Source organism: Strongylocentrotus purpuratus, unplaced genomic scaffold (genome assembly GCF_000002235.5).
Source record: "Strongylocentrotus purpuratus isolate Spur 01 unplaced genomic scaffold, Spur_5.0 spur5_scaffold_9, whole genome shotgun sequence".
Taxonomy (NCBI): domain Eukaryota; kingdom Metazoa; phylum Echinodermata; class Echinoidea; order Camarodonta; family Strongylocentrotidae; genus Strongylocentrotus; species Strongylocentrotus purpuratus.
Window position 1 is genome coordinate 25465378 of NW_022145615.1, and position 13296 is coordinate 25478673.

Below are 13296 nucleotides of genomic sequence, written 5' to 3' on the forward strand. Positions count from 1 at the left end.
CCCAAGATATCTTGGGGTGAATGTCTCGGCCAAATATCCTGCTAATTGCAACTTTGGGCTGATGAAGATGCAAATTAACTGGATAATTTGCGATTGGGATAGTTCAAATAGCGGGATGTTTGGCAATCTCGATCTGATGAGGACAGGCCTTTACAGACACTGCTTTATCTCAAAGGTTAGATGCCCTATGAAACCAAAGAGAGAGCTAAGTCTAGATGGGTAAGCAATGATTGTAAATGAAGGTACTATGAGGCACTCTGATGGTTCCTGCTCATTATGTGAACAGGACACGGCTATCGCTTCAAGCCGAGATAAGCTATCCGATGAATAAAAAGGGAATACTAAATCTATACGTGTAAGGAATATTTGATAGTGAAATTACTATGAGGCACTGAAATTATTCCTGTTGATTATGTGAGAAAGAAATGTTTTTTTTATAAAGATATGCTTTCCTAGAGATAGAAAGGGAGAGCTGAATCTTGATCGGTAAGAAATGATTGAAAGTGAAGGCACTATATGAAGCATCCAGATGATTATTGCAGAACACACATATTGGAATCTTATCTCTACAAGGCAAGCTATCCTATGGATAGAGATGGATAGCTAAATCTAGATGGATCGATAGTGAAGGCATTGTACGAGGTATTGAGATGCTTCCTGAACATTATTCAGGAACAAATTCATGATCTCTTAAAGGATAGTACTCTCTCTCTCTCTCTCTCTCTCTCTTTCTCTCTCTCAATGCTCTTTACTATCTCTAACAGATAGGCTATACATGCATCCTTAGAAGATAGAGAAAGAGAGAGGAAGAGAGAGAGGAAGAGACAGAGGAAGAGAGAAAGGAAGAGAGAAAGGAAGAGAGAAAGAAAAAAAAAGAGCGAAAGGGAGAGAGAAAGAGAGAAAAAGGAAGGGAGAAAGGGACAGCTCATTTTCTCGTAGACACAACTATTTCAAAAAAATAAGCTATCCTTGGAAAAGAAAGAAAAAACTGGGTCTAGATCTAGATAAGAAATGATTGCTATTGAAGGCTCTATGGGGCACAGATGATTTTAGTACTTCTAACGGCAATGCATTTCAGGGGAAAACGTTCTGACGACCATTATGAATTGTTTGTCACACAGTGCACAGAACGTTTGGACTAACAAACTGTAAACAATCTTATAAAAACTCACTAAAAACGTGCACTTAAAGGCAGTAATTCCCTATTTCAGACTTGTGCAAACTCCATGAAACTTGTACAGCCATATGTTCTCAAACTTCTTTGTAAGAAATGAAAATCTAGCGCTGTTTTCACTCAGGATGGGCTGACCATTTCACGTTCATGTACAGAGCGATAAACTATAGACTTTACTGTTTTATTCACAAATATAATGCATCTTTTTCACTCCAAACCAATTCCTAGCCCAATCAAGCAATAACAACATAATCAGGCGAATCTTAACTGCAGATTGACACAGAAATGCGCTCTCCCCATCTTCTAGAAGTCCATTTTGATAGCTATAACGCGAACGTGGCTTTACAACGGAAGATCTATACCCCATCTAAATTGTGATCACGAAGAGATCTCATGAGGCCAATTTGAAGACAGTGGCGAGTGGATTTCAATGAGGGTTTAGATTTATGTGTTCATTGATGCCCTGATATGACTACCGTTTGAGCAGGGCATCAGGCCTAATAAGATTCTACAGCCCTCCCCTGGATTATTCTTGAGCCCGTATTCTGTAGACAATATCGTGCCGCCTATAAGATCTGGGGTAGCCCTGCGTTAAGCTTATGGTGTATTGAGAATACAGTAATCAGAGGGTGAACCCAAGCTGAGCGTGGATTCTACATTAACTGAGCATCAAATGGTTTTATGATTTAATGAAGACTACACACAAAAAAGACCCAAGTGGTTATGTTTAATACACATTACATTTAAAAATAGGTTAATAATAAGTGAAATATCACATTAATGGAAAAATAAAGTAAGATTTCATTCATATTTTCATTACAATGAAATTGTTTTTTTTTATCTTGAATGTACCTTGTGATAGTTTTGACAAACACTGTGAAACACCATGAAAACAAAGGGATACAAATAATGGCAGCCTGCAAGTTACCATACACTATTTACTTGCTTCCCTTAAATTCAAAGAAATCTCAAAGATTGATTGATTCTAAGAAATATGACTTGAAACCATGAAAAGTTCAAATCTAATATAATCCATTCAAGAGATATGAATACCCTTGACGTGAGGGTATTAAGACATCCCATTCCTGTTTAGTCCTGAGAATGCATTTAGGATGTGAACATTTTCTAATGTGTTACCTTTTCTGCTGAATAAATAGCAAAAGTGCAGGGGCACGTTTTCTAAGAAAACTGTCATACATCTCACGTTCACAGACAACCCATTAAAATTAGAGGTTAAAATCCCTCGAATGTTATGTACAATGTATGCAAACTTTGACTTAGGGCTGTTACTCGAAACCGGCCCCATTAAGTAACCTACAGATGCTCATGGGTTATTGCCCTAGAAGTCGAAATATATTCCATCAAGGTTCCCTGCCCTCTATATACACTTCACCGAGGCTTGTATTCAGGATTTACAGAAGCTAGAAAGGTTTAGAGTTGAACATAAAGCAAGAAATCCTCCCCAAAGTCAACACCAGATCACATAACAAGGGAAACCAAAGCCAGCAACAGAGAGGAACTTCAAAGAAAATGGCAAAAAATCGGAGACCGGCCCCGGCTAGTGTTGCATCCCTACGACGTGATGGGAATATTCGCGCCCCTTTTTATCTCTTTTGTACCACGTGACGCGGCCGCAGGCAAGTCCGCTCAGAGCTGGAGAGGCCGAGCCCGTATATATCATGTCAACCTCCCCTCTTCATCACTTTAAAGGGGTAGCGTGACGACTGCTGTTGTTGTTTTTGGTCAAGCTCTATTTTCGTATTCGATCGTTTTGATATGGTAACTTCACTCTGTACTGGGCGGCTAAGTAGTTTTGCCTGCAGCAGCTGTAGGTCAATTCACAGCATGCTCAATATTCATTAAAAGAGTGTATTATAATTAAGTCACCAATACTACAATTAAAAAAATGATAGTGTCTTTAAAGATGCTTGTAAAATCTATAAATGTCGTCTTTTCCTTTGAAATTGTAAAATAATATAATAATGTATATATTATTTTGCATACAATGTAAATGAAAATGTTAAGGCAATGTTGTTATTCAGAAAAATAGCTTAAAATCGAAAATTTGCACCATCTTAACGATGACTTCTTCTTACATTTACTATAATTGAAAGATTTTTTTTGTATGATTACTAATCATGAAAATGATTCTTTAAAAGAAAATCTTCTTTATTTACAAATCCATTACTGAGCATTAAGAGGGTAAAATAAATACCATGAGAACCCTTTTACCAACTTATAATAGCTCTGTCCTGTCAATGGACATAATTAGTTTCTCATTTTAAAAGTCATATTTAAGTAGACTCCTCTTCAATGTTGACTATCAATATTGGCTGAAGGCCTAACGTTTGAATAAATATCATCTGTTAAGAGCCAGAAAGTGTTATCCATGTTGAATGACAGGAGTGAATGCCCTTTTGGCTCTGCAACAGACAGTTGTTATCATGATGTCACCTGTTTGGAGCCAGAAGGGAGTTAACTCAAATACATTTTTTATACACAGAGTGAATGCCCTTTTTTCTCTCAACGGACAGTTAGTATCATGTGATCACATTTTTAGAGCCAAATGGATTTTAGCTCAAATGCGTTTACATATATTAAAAGCCCTTCTGGTTCTGAACAGTTACTATAATGTCATCACCAGCTTAAAGCAAGAAAGGTGTTAACTCAAATACGTTTACACACTGAAAGCCCCTCTTGCCCTCAACAGTCGACATGACTCGGTCTTTGGGCCACGCATGCAGCAGACACCATTTTTGTGCTGTTTAGTCTGGATAGAATGCAAACACATGCTGATATTGACATTTAACCAAACCTGTTCGGACTGATATTATGACAAACTGTTCGTTGAGGGCTCCACGCAGAGAAGCCTAATTAACTCATTATAGATGCCACCTGTTCGATTATTAGTACACTGTTGGTTGGATGAAAAGGCTATCTGAAATGGACATTTCTTGCATCTTAATAGACTTAAAAACAAGATCTCCACAAAGCAACATAATGATTGCTTTTTGTAGAAGTATACTATGTGTGCATTTATACTGTTGGTGAGATGTTATGGCTATCTGTAATGAACATTTCTTGGATCTTAAGACTTAAAAACAAGATCTCTACAAAACAACATATCTATTGCTTCTGTAGAAGCATACTACATTATTTTTGCATTTATAAGTTGTTGGTTGGATGAAAAGGGTATCTGAAACAGACATTACCGGAACTTGGATCTCAAGACTTGAAACAAGATTTCCTCATAACAACGTATCCATTGCTTCTGTAGAAGCATACTTCTTTATTTGTGCATTCATACTGCTGGCGGGACAAAAAGACTGTCCGAAACTGATACTTCTTGGATCTTACAGCTTATAAACAACATTTCCAGAAAACAACACATCCATATTTTCTGTAGATGTAAGCTACATTATTGGCGAGACAAAAAGGCTACCTCAAAGAAACATCTCCTGGAATTTACGGCTTATCAAAAATAAATCCACAAACCAACAACACATCCATTACTTCTGAAGATGTAAACTATATTTTGGCAGGTTAACGATTATCAATTTCAGTAGTTGATTGGTTAAGAGAGTACATAATTTGAAAAATAATCTAGCTGCTGCAGTAACAAAAACAATGAAGGGAAAAGTAGGACATCTGAGAAGCAATAACTTATCAATTACCAGTCTAACTCAAAGAATTCCAGGGGGAATTTCCCTTTTTGAAAATCAATATTGAAAAAAATATGAGCCATCCATCACAAATGATCACAAATAAATTACGGTCCCAGTATGATCTATGGTGTTGAGCCTAGGCATAGATACATTTATACTATCTCTAACATTATGGAATTCTCTTCTTTGCCAAAATTAATGACAATCTATTTGAAGAAAGATTTCCATCCTCTGCTCTGCTATGGTTACGTTGAGAATGAAATGTTAGTTCTGTGATTAGTGTTTATTTAATCATAAATAGATTACTCCAATACCGGTAAGCAATTTCATCTCAACTTGATTTGCTTTTTGTGATCAAATCATTGTATGCTATCTAATATAATTGATGAACATGAAATTCCATTCAACAATGAATTACAAATTATGTCTTGTAATCACATTTTCCTGTACCCTATGGACTGGAAGAGCATACTATTCTTGGCTTTTACAAGATGATATAGTGCTTTTAAATTTTAGATGCAGAACCCTAGTGAAGGAAAATCATCTTTCTCAAAAAGATGATGATGATGATGATGATGGTGATGATGGTGATGGTGGTTATAATGATGAGGATGAATGTGATGATGAATGTTGTAAACCATCTAGAGACTCCTAATTGCGATCCTGGTTAATTAATTACATTTTTACAATTTTTTATTTCCAGTTTTCTTTACGGATGACTGATTTTTCTTATACAACTGAAGATATGGCGTATATATATTCAGTACTGAATGAAACCCATAAAACTACTACCAACAACAACAACGACGATGATGAAAATGGTGATAATGGTGACATCAAAAGTGATTGATCCTTACCTCACTGGACTGTTTAATCCCTCGGAGGGGTACCAGAGCGGTACCCAAGAGGGTATCCCAGATCAGTCCTTTAGTCCATAGCTCAACAACCAATCCAACATTCAGCTGATTTGTCTCGCTGAAATGAAAAGAAAAAAAATCATCTGTGAATTGATCTGGCGTTAAATGGATTACTAGAAGGCTATATATCACATTTTCATTATGTAACATATGGCTAGTGAATCTGAAATATAGAAATATTGCAATAACACTGTGTGTACACAACAGGTGGCGGGTCATTATCTATACTAACGTGCTAGAAATCTTCAAAGTTCATAAATTCTGTTCTACTGTATAGCTAGTGTACATAGTATTTACATAGTGTAACATTCACAAAGTGAAGACAACGTTTTGGTAGCAAAATTTTTTTTTGAAAATTCCAAGAAATATGTACCATGATGAGTTAACATTTTCTTTTACCACGAACCTTTGGAAATCTCAAGTTTTATTGGTGCCAGATTTTCTGGTTTAGACAGTATATGACTGGCAACCATTTCTCAGCTTTTCATATATCAATCCTTGAATAAATATGCTCTAGTAATAGAAATAACAATGAAGTTATCTGCAGATCAGCAGTGCCATGGGGATGGAATATAAGACTGACAAGCAATTCAAAGCTCTAGAAAACTAAAAAAAAGAAACGGTCACTCATGCAAAGATTTCACTTTCCTTCACAATTCAGAAAAGAGCTCTTGTGAGCAAACAAGATATTTCTAAACTCAATTTTAGGTACCGGTACTATTTTGTATACTATCGAAGATGTGAAATGTTCTTTCATATCCATCTTGAAACTCAAGAATCCGTATAAAATCCATGATAGGTCTCCATGGAAACCAAATCAATAATACTATAGGAATCTGACATTGAAATGGCATTTACTTGGAAAAATAAACCTACTTTGGCAAAAAGAGCTTCATATGATTCTGTGCCAATGCTTCTTTTAAAGGACCATTTCATGAACAAATTTTAAAAAATGCAATTTTCTCCTGAAAGCTTGGCAAATTATGCCTGCCATAGCAACAGCTGAGGTTAAGAGTATGCATTCTGTCTTGCATTATTACATCACAAGGCACTTTGAGAAGAAAAATCATTAGTTGTTTTTTTCATTCATATGTGAAATGTTCTAATTGCCAGTTGCCATCATTTTAGAAATATGAAGATACAAAAAAGGAGAAATAAACGCTAACCAATGGGAAGGAAATAGATGCTTTAAATATAACTCTAAGGACAGTGTATCAGATGAATAAACAGCAGTTTTCTATTCAATAAATAATCATAAAGCAATCGCACAGCAAGTCTGAATGACCCATCCCTTGCTTCTGAAAGGTCATCCTAGTCTCCTTCGATCTATGCAGCTGTTTGATTGATTTTTCATTTTCCAATGTTAACGTAGGACCGGCCATCCATGCTCAAAAATTCAATATTGGGTGAGAGGGATCTAAGAATATCTGCTCAGCAGAGAAGAGTATATAGATAGGCACTGCAGGTAGGCAGGCTACAGGAGCAACGGTAGGATTGACACTGCAACCTTTTCATGATTAACGGAAGTAAGAAACTGCTGATCAAACTGGAAAAAATGAGAATGAATGATTTTTCATTTTCTAATATTAACGTAGGACCGGCCTATCCATGTTCACAAATCAAATATTGATTGAGTGAGGGGGATCGATAAAATGTAGAGCAATACACTGTAGGCTAAGGCAGCAACAATATGGTTGTCACCTCAACCTTTTCATATTATTTTAAACCAGAAGTGAGAAACTGTCACTCAAACATCAGGAATATATACTGATAATATGATCCACATATTTACTACTGTGCTTGAGATACATGTCTGGATACATGTCTAGATACACACAAAATGCTTTTAAAACTAAAAACAAAATCATCATGAAGATTACTTTGTTCTGAAATTGATTTTATTTCATCTTCTTTCTTTTTTCACTTATTGAAACCATAGATTTTATTTTATTTTATTTTGTTTATTCTTGAAGAGTATGAAAGCTTCAGCCCCCTTCTGTTTTGAATATGTCCCTTTAATTATACTTTGAAACGTGCAGTTACCTCCATCACCCATTCACTCTGAGAACATATCATGTTTCCCACAATCCAGTGCGCATAGATTTAGGTCCCCAAGCCAAACATCCAATTAGAAATTGAAATGGAATCGATTTAAAGAGGACCCGTTGTTTTTAGTCACAGCTCCATTTTGAAGTCTGTATCATATGTCCATCTGCAATTCATTACTATCAAATGCATTCCTCTGGAGGTTTCAGTTACAATTGACTTTCAAGGGAGAATAAAACAGGCAAAAAAGACAAATATAGCACAAAGTTTTCTCTTATTTTAAAAGGGGATCGATATGTGTATATAGAAATACAATACAGTTTACTTCCTTGTTTAATGAGTACTTGTGAAAGTGCAAAAGCGGGAATTGGTATTTAAAAATATATTTTTGAAAGACATCACTCAATACAACCACAACTTTCTACTATATGTATATAGCTTGGTGGGTTTCATTTTTCCTTTTTTCCCCTTTTACCAGAGCTCTTTACCAGATCTATTTTAGAGCTTAAAAAAGAGATAAGCTGCCCATTTTATTTCATCTCATTTTCACATACTCTCCATTTTTCATATCCGATGTCTCAAATGTAATTTAAATTATGGAAGTAATGAAATACATATTACATTCCTATCTCTTGATTTTCTCTCTTATACTCACATTTTCTTGACACCTTTCTTTTTGTTCAAAATAAGTTCTCTCTTTACCGAGATGAAAATGACATTCTAAAACCAAGGTTATTTTCCCCTTTTTCACCAGATGCTTTTACATCTCGGTATCTCATTATCTTCCCTGCTGCTCACCTGTGCACCAGTATTACTACTCAATAATGACCATTCACAACTCATGCTGATGTATACAACCCATTATCTCCATCCCTTTTCTCATCCACATTGCTATTTATATTTCTTATTTTGTCCCATTAGACACATTCTGGGCAGAAACTAATATTTCTCTTTCATATTTTCGTATCTCTGACTTTAAGGATATCTGTAGGCGTAAAAGAAATGTAAGGCCATCAAAGGCTAGTGAAGAGGGAAAGCTCGTTATGTGTTTTTTACAATTCATCTGGAAAGGTAAAAGTAGATTAAGCATATCTATACTCAGACTTTTGAAATGCAGTTTATTAGATATCCTAGTTTGTGCATAAAACACAGCCAGTTATCAGATCTACTTTTTAAAACCTCCTACTCATCAGCATCATATATTCTTAAAACTAGCGATCACTTTTAATTGAGTGGCCAAGTCTAGCCTCTTTCTATCTTATTTCTTACTACACTTCATCTTACTTAAAATAAACAAAATAATCACACCATGAAGCATTTTTAATAAATCTTTCATAAACAAAAGGATTTTTCAGGTAATAGGAAATTACCTGTACATCCAATATCCATGAACTATGTACATGTACACATAAAACAACAGAAACAATGTCTTTGAAAACATCTAATAACACGTAAACGTGAAGTCTCCTCTTGAAAGAAGCACTTTTTTTAAATACAAAAGATGGTAATCGGGGGGAAATTGGAGACATGGTAACAATGAAAGTGCACTCAGACAGGCAGACGTGGGAAGGAATCACAAAGCGTGTTTACGGAAACCAGACCTTGAGAGTCCTAGATAACGGATGACACGTGTGGACGGGTCATTGTGCATGACTTGGAATAAGAGCAGAAAGTTGATGAATAATGGAGTAGTCTGGGTGGAGGAGGAAAATTGCTTGATAACAAGAAAAAATTAATATTGATTTTTGTTATGATCACACCGTTTGTTATGATCACATGGTGTTTGCTCAAGAAGATAGGTTGGCTGGATCGTTAGAGGGTTGATAAGCAATGTCAAGGATAGACAGCAAACAAAGAAGGGGAAAAGAGCAACGGAGAATGAGAATCGGTCCAAGAAAGAAGAGAAAAGAAGGAATAAGAAGAATGTGAGACAAATTTTCATATTGAAATATAAGGAACCAAAAAGAATATTACAGTCAAACCTGCTTTAGTGACCACCTGTCTACAAAGACCACATTTCTTGTTTCTCATGAAAAAGTTTTCTCATTGAAACATGTACTAAAGGAACCTGTCTACAAAAACCACTTTTTGTGTTTCCCGTGGGCGGTTGCTATAACTGTAAACATTAAATTAACATGGATAATGTGAAGAGTTGGAAATGTGAAATCACAGGATTTTAAGGAAATAAAGGAATAAAAAGCAAGCAAACAAATTGTTGATGATAACATAGAATGAGAAACCGTAAAAGAGAAGGGAAAAGAAATAACTATACAAGAAAGAATCTAGAAAATATATAATAATAATAATAATAATAGTGAACATTTATATACAGGTGCATAGGGCAATTCTCGCTACCCCAAATAGCGATTCTGCCGAGATCCGGGGAAAATCCTGAAAACGCGCATTGCATTATGGGATAGCTTTTCGACATTACAGCTTCCTGTGCAGGCGGCGCGATAGCGCAAACGTAAAACGCCGTCGCCACACAACGTGTATGCACCGAATATGTCGTCTGCTCGGTCTTGTTTTTTTTTTCGCAAATATTTCAACGTTTATTTGAACATTTCATTCGTTGTTTTTTGCGTCTTTTGACATCAGTGACGATGGTTTTCTTTTGTGAGGCTGCACAGTGCTGGGCTCATGATTCCAAGCGTAAGAACCCTGAAAAATGGGGGTGGATGAAGGCCGTGACTTGGGATGGGACTCTATACCGGAAGTTGTAGTGACGACCCGAGAGAGTGAAAATTACCTCGTCTCGCGAATTTCGAGATTTTCGTACCTATTTAGGGTAGCGAGAATTGATTGTAATAACATAAAAGTTCCTCTGCAATATAAGCTTCTCATTCATGAATTGAATGACCTAAACATGTTGCTGAATGGGATTATTAATTAATTGATTGATTGATCTCATTTACCAACACGTTGAAATTCCACAATGACATCATTCATGGTCACACAAATCATAAACCCAATGCATTAGTACAGAAGGATTGTTTATTTTGCTATTTAATTTAATATTGTGTTTACCTTGAAAGCCTGGGCCTCTACAAGCACAAGTTGCTTCTTAGAGGTCCTGGCCTATTATTTATTCTGTGTTTATGATTTGTAATGCTTTTGATGATTCCAAATAACCTCAATTGAATTGAATTTGAAAAATGAACACCTATTTTTTATTTTTCATTTTTCATTTTGCTTCTTCCACATCTACTATAGATAACACATGTTACGGATTTGTGGGGTTAGCTCTATCGAAAAAATAAGATAAGTGGCCTTCGAGAAGATGAAATGGCAACAAAAGACGATCAAATGCATGTATCACAAGTGCGAAAACATTTGAAGGTCGTCCATAATGTGGCCCTTAGGCAATACAGCGCTCTAACAGCTACAGACGTTCAAATTATTTCCACTATATTTACATTCATTTATCTATGTCGTTACATTGCAAATCAAATCAATGTTTACATAGCTAGTCTCCCATTAGGGCTCATACATAGCAAATGGTTTATCCTCGGCTGACTTTACATGTAGGCGCATTTCTGATCTTGTTTCCAAGGATATAACCCAGCATACATTCAAGCTCGCATGAAGCCCAATCTCGCAAGAAAACACTTACTCCGCGTTCAGGCTGCCATAATTCATCGTTTCGCTACACGAGAATCGTACAGTTATACAATGAGTAAGTACAATTTTGTTGTAGTGTGAACATTGTATGAAACATTGTTTGAGCATTGTTTTACATGAAAACTTGATAAAGAATCAGGGTCCTAAGTTTGTCTGAACGTTTTATCATACAAGAATCGTATAACTGGGCAGTGTTTAATATCACAAGTGTGAACTGATGATTGACAGCTGTCATGTCAATGGACCTCTTCACAAGTAGTTTCTTTTTTCTTTGTACGATGTCCCCATTCACTATACAATGATTATTCTTTAATCCAACGTTTCTTTCTGCAAGTTCCATATACATTTCTTAGAGTCTGCATGAACAAGCTTTCATATAGACATATAGAACATTCACATGGAAACACTAATAATACATCACAGGAGAACATGAGAAGGCTACTAATCAAACTCTGTGTATTCAACCTTTCCTCATTCACGCTAGGATAAATCTTGAGTCTCTGGAGACACTTTTACAAAATTATCCTTTAACTAAAGAAAAACTCAGGTCTGTCGTTGCATTTGAGCATCGCAAATCTTTGTCGCTCTGGAGGATTTGTATATCAGTTAGTAGCCTGAAGCAAAGCAAGGATTATTTGCTTTCTAGCTTGTTCAGACTTTAGAAAACTTATACAAAAATGTAAAGCGAGGCAATATTCACCATTTGATTCATAACTGAATGTTTGTTTAGTCTTAAATCTATGAAGAATGACTCTAATTATGCTCAAATAAAACAAAAAAGCTTCAAACAAACCATAAATTTGTATTGTGTTATTCAAGCTTAACTTTGATTAAAGGCCAAGTCCACTTCAAAGAAAACTTACTTTCAATAGAAGCAAAAAATTCAGACAAACCAATTAAAAAAAGTTTGAGTAAAAGTTTAACAGAAACAAAACAACTTTACTTCAATCTAGAATTCTTCCTGCCTGCCTAAATGCTCAAATAACAGAAGCAAATCAATGTATTTCACATTTTAATTTGTAATAACCCACATATATATATTTCACCTCCAGGGTGTTCTACATCATACATGAAACCCATTTCCTGAAATAATTATACTTCTACCAAAGAACATATGATTCCAGATCAATCTGCAATCCGGAATCTATATCAAAGAGAGGTACGTGCTAGAATTGATTTTCTAGAAATATGATCTCAAAGTGGCATCTTGGCATTAATTGATATTCATCTCAAGAAGTCTCTCTATAGATAAAAGCCATCTGTCATTAAAGAGCTATACATCCCGTGCCCCATCAATGAACTCTCTATATCTCTGCTTGAATGTACAGGGTGTTCAAAAAAACAATTTTCCCCAAAACACATTTGTTTACAATGATTAAAGTGTCTTGAAATTATATTCATCCCATGACACTGAATAAATCTCCCATGGATTACAGCGCATGTCTTCAAAGATTTATAGCCCATGCCCTATCACGGAACTATCCAGGCTTTCAAAAATATAATTTCCAAAAACAAACTCATTTATCAGCTAACAATAAACTTGTCTTGAAATTATTCAATATACATCCCAAGATATCTCTCTGTGGATAAAAGCAATCTATCATCGAAGAGTTATATCCCATGCACTATCACTTAACTCTATTTCTGCTCTCATGTACAGGGTATTCAACAACAAAAAATGATTCCACACAAATAGAACTAGATTACTCAACCCACCCACAATGAAAAACCTAGGAAACTAATATTCAAGAAATCTCTGTATGGCTAAACTCCATCTGTCATCAAAGAGTTATATCCCATGCCCTATCAATGAACTCATATACAGGGTGTTCCAAAACATTTATTCAAAACAGATAGAAACCTATTTCTTGGC

At 35.6% G+C, this 13296-nt stretch overlaps 1 long non-coding RNA gene across 1 annotated transcript in view; it reads right to left on the minus strand.

Moving 5' to 3' along the window:
- Nucleotides 1-5604: 5604 nt before the first annotated feature.
- The window catches only part of LOC115920759, a 33924-nt gene continuing 26232 nt past the window's right edge, over nucleotides 5605-13296 (minus strand). Inside the window, exon 3 of the long non-coding RNA XR_004062524.1 lies at nucleotides 5605-5814. This is a non-coding gene — a long non-coding RNA (uncharacterized LOC115920759). The remainder of the gene's footprint in view (nucleotides 5815-13296) is intronic.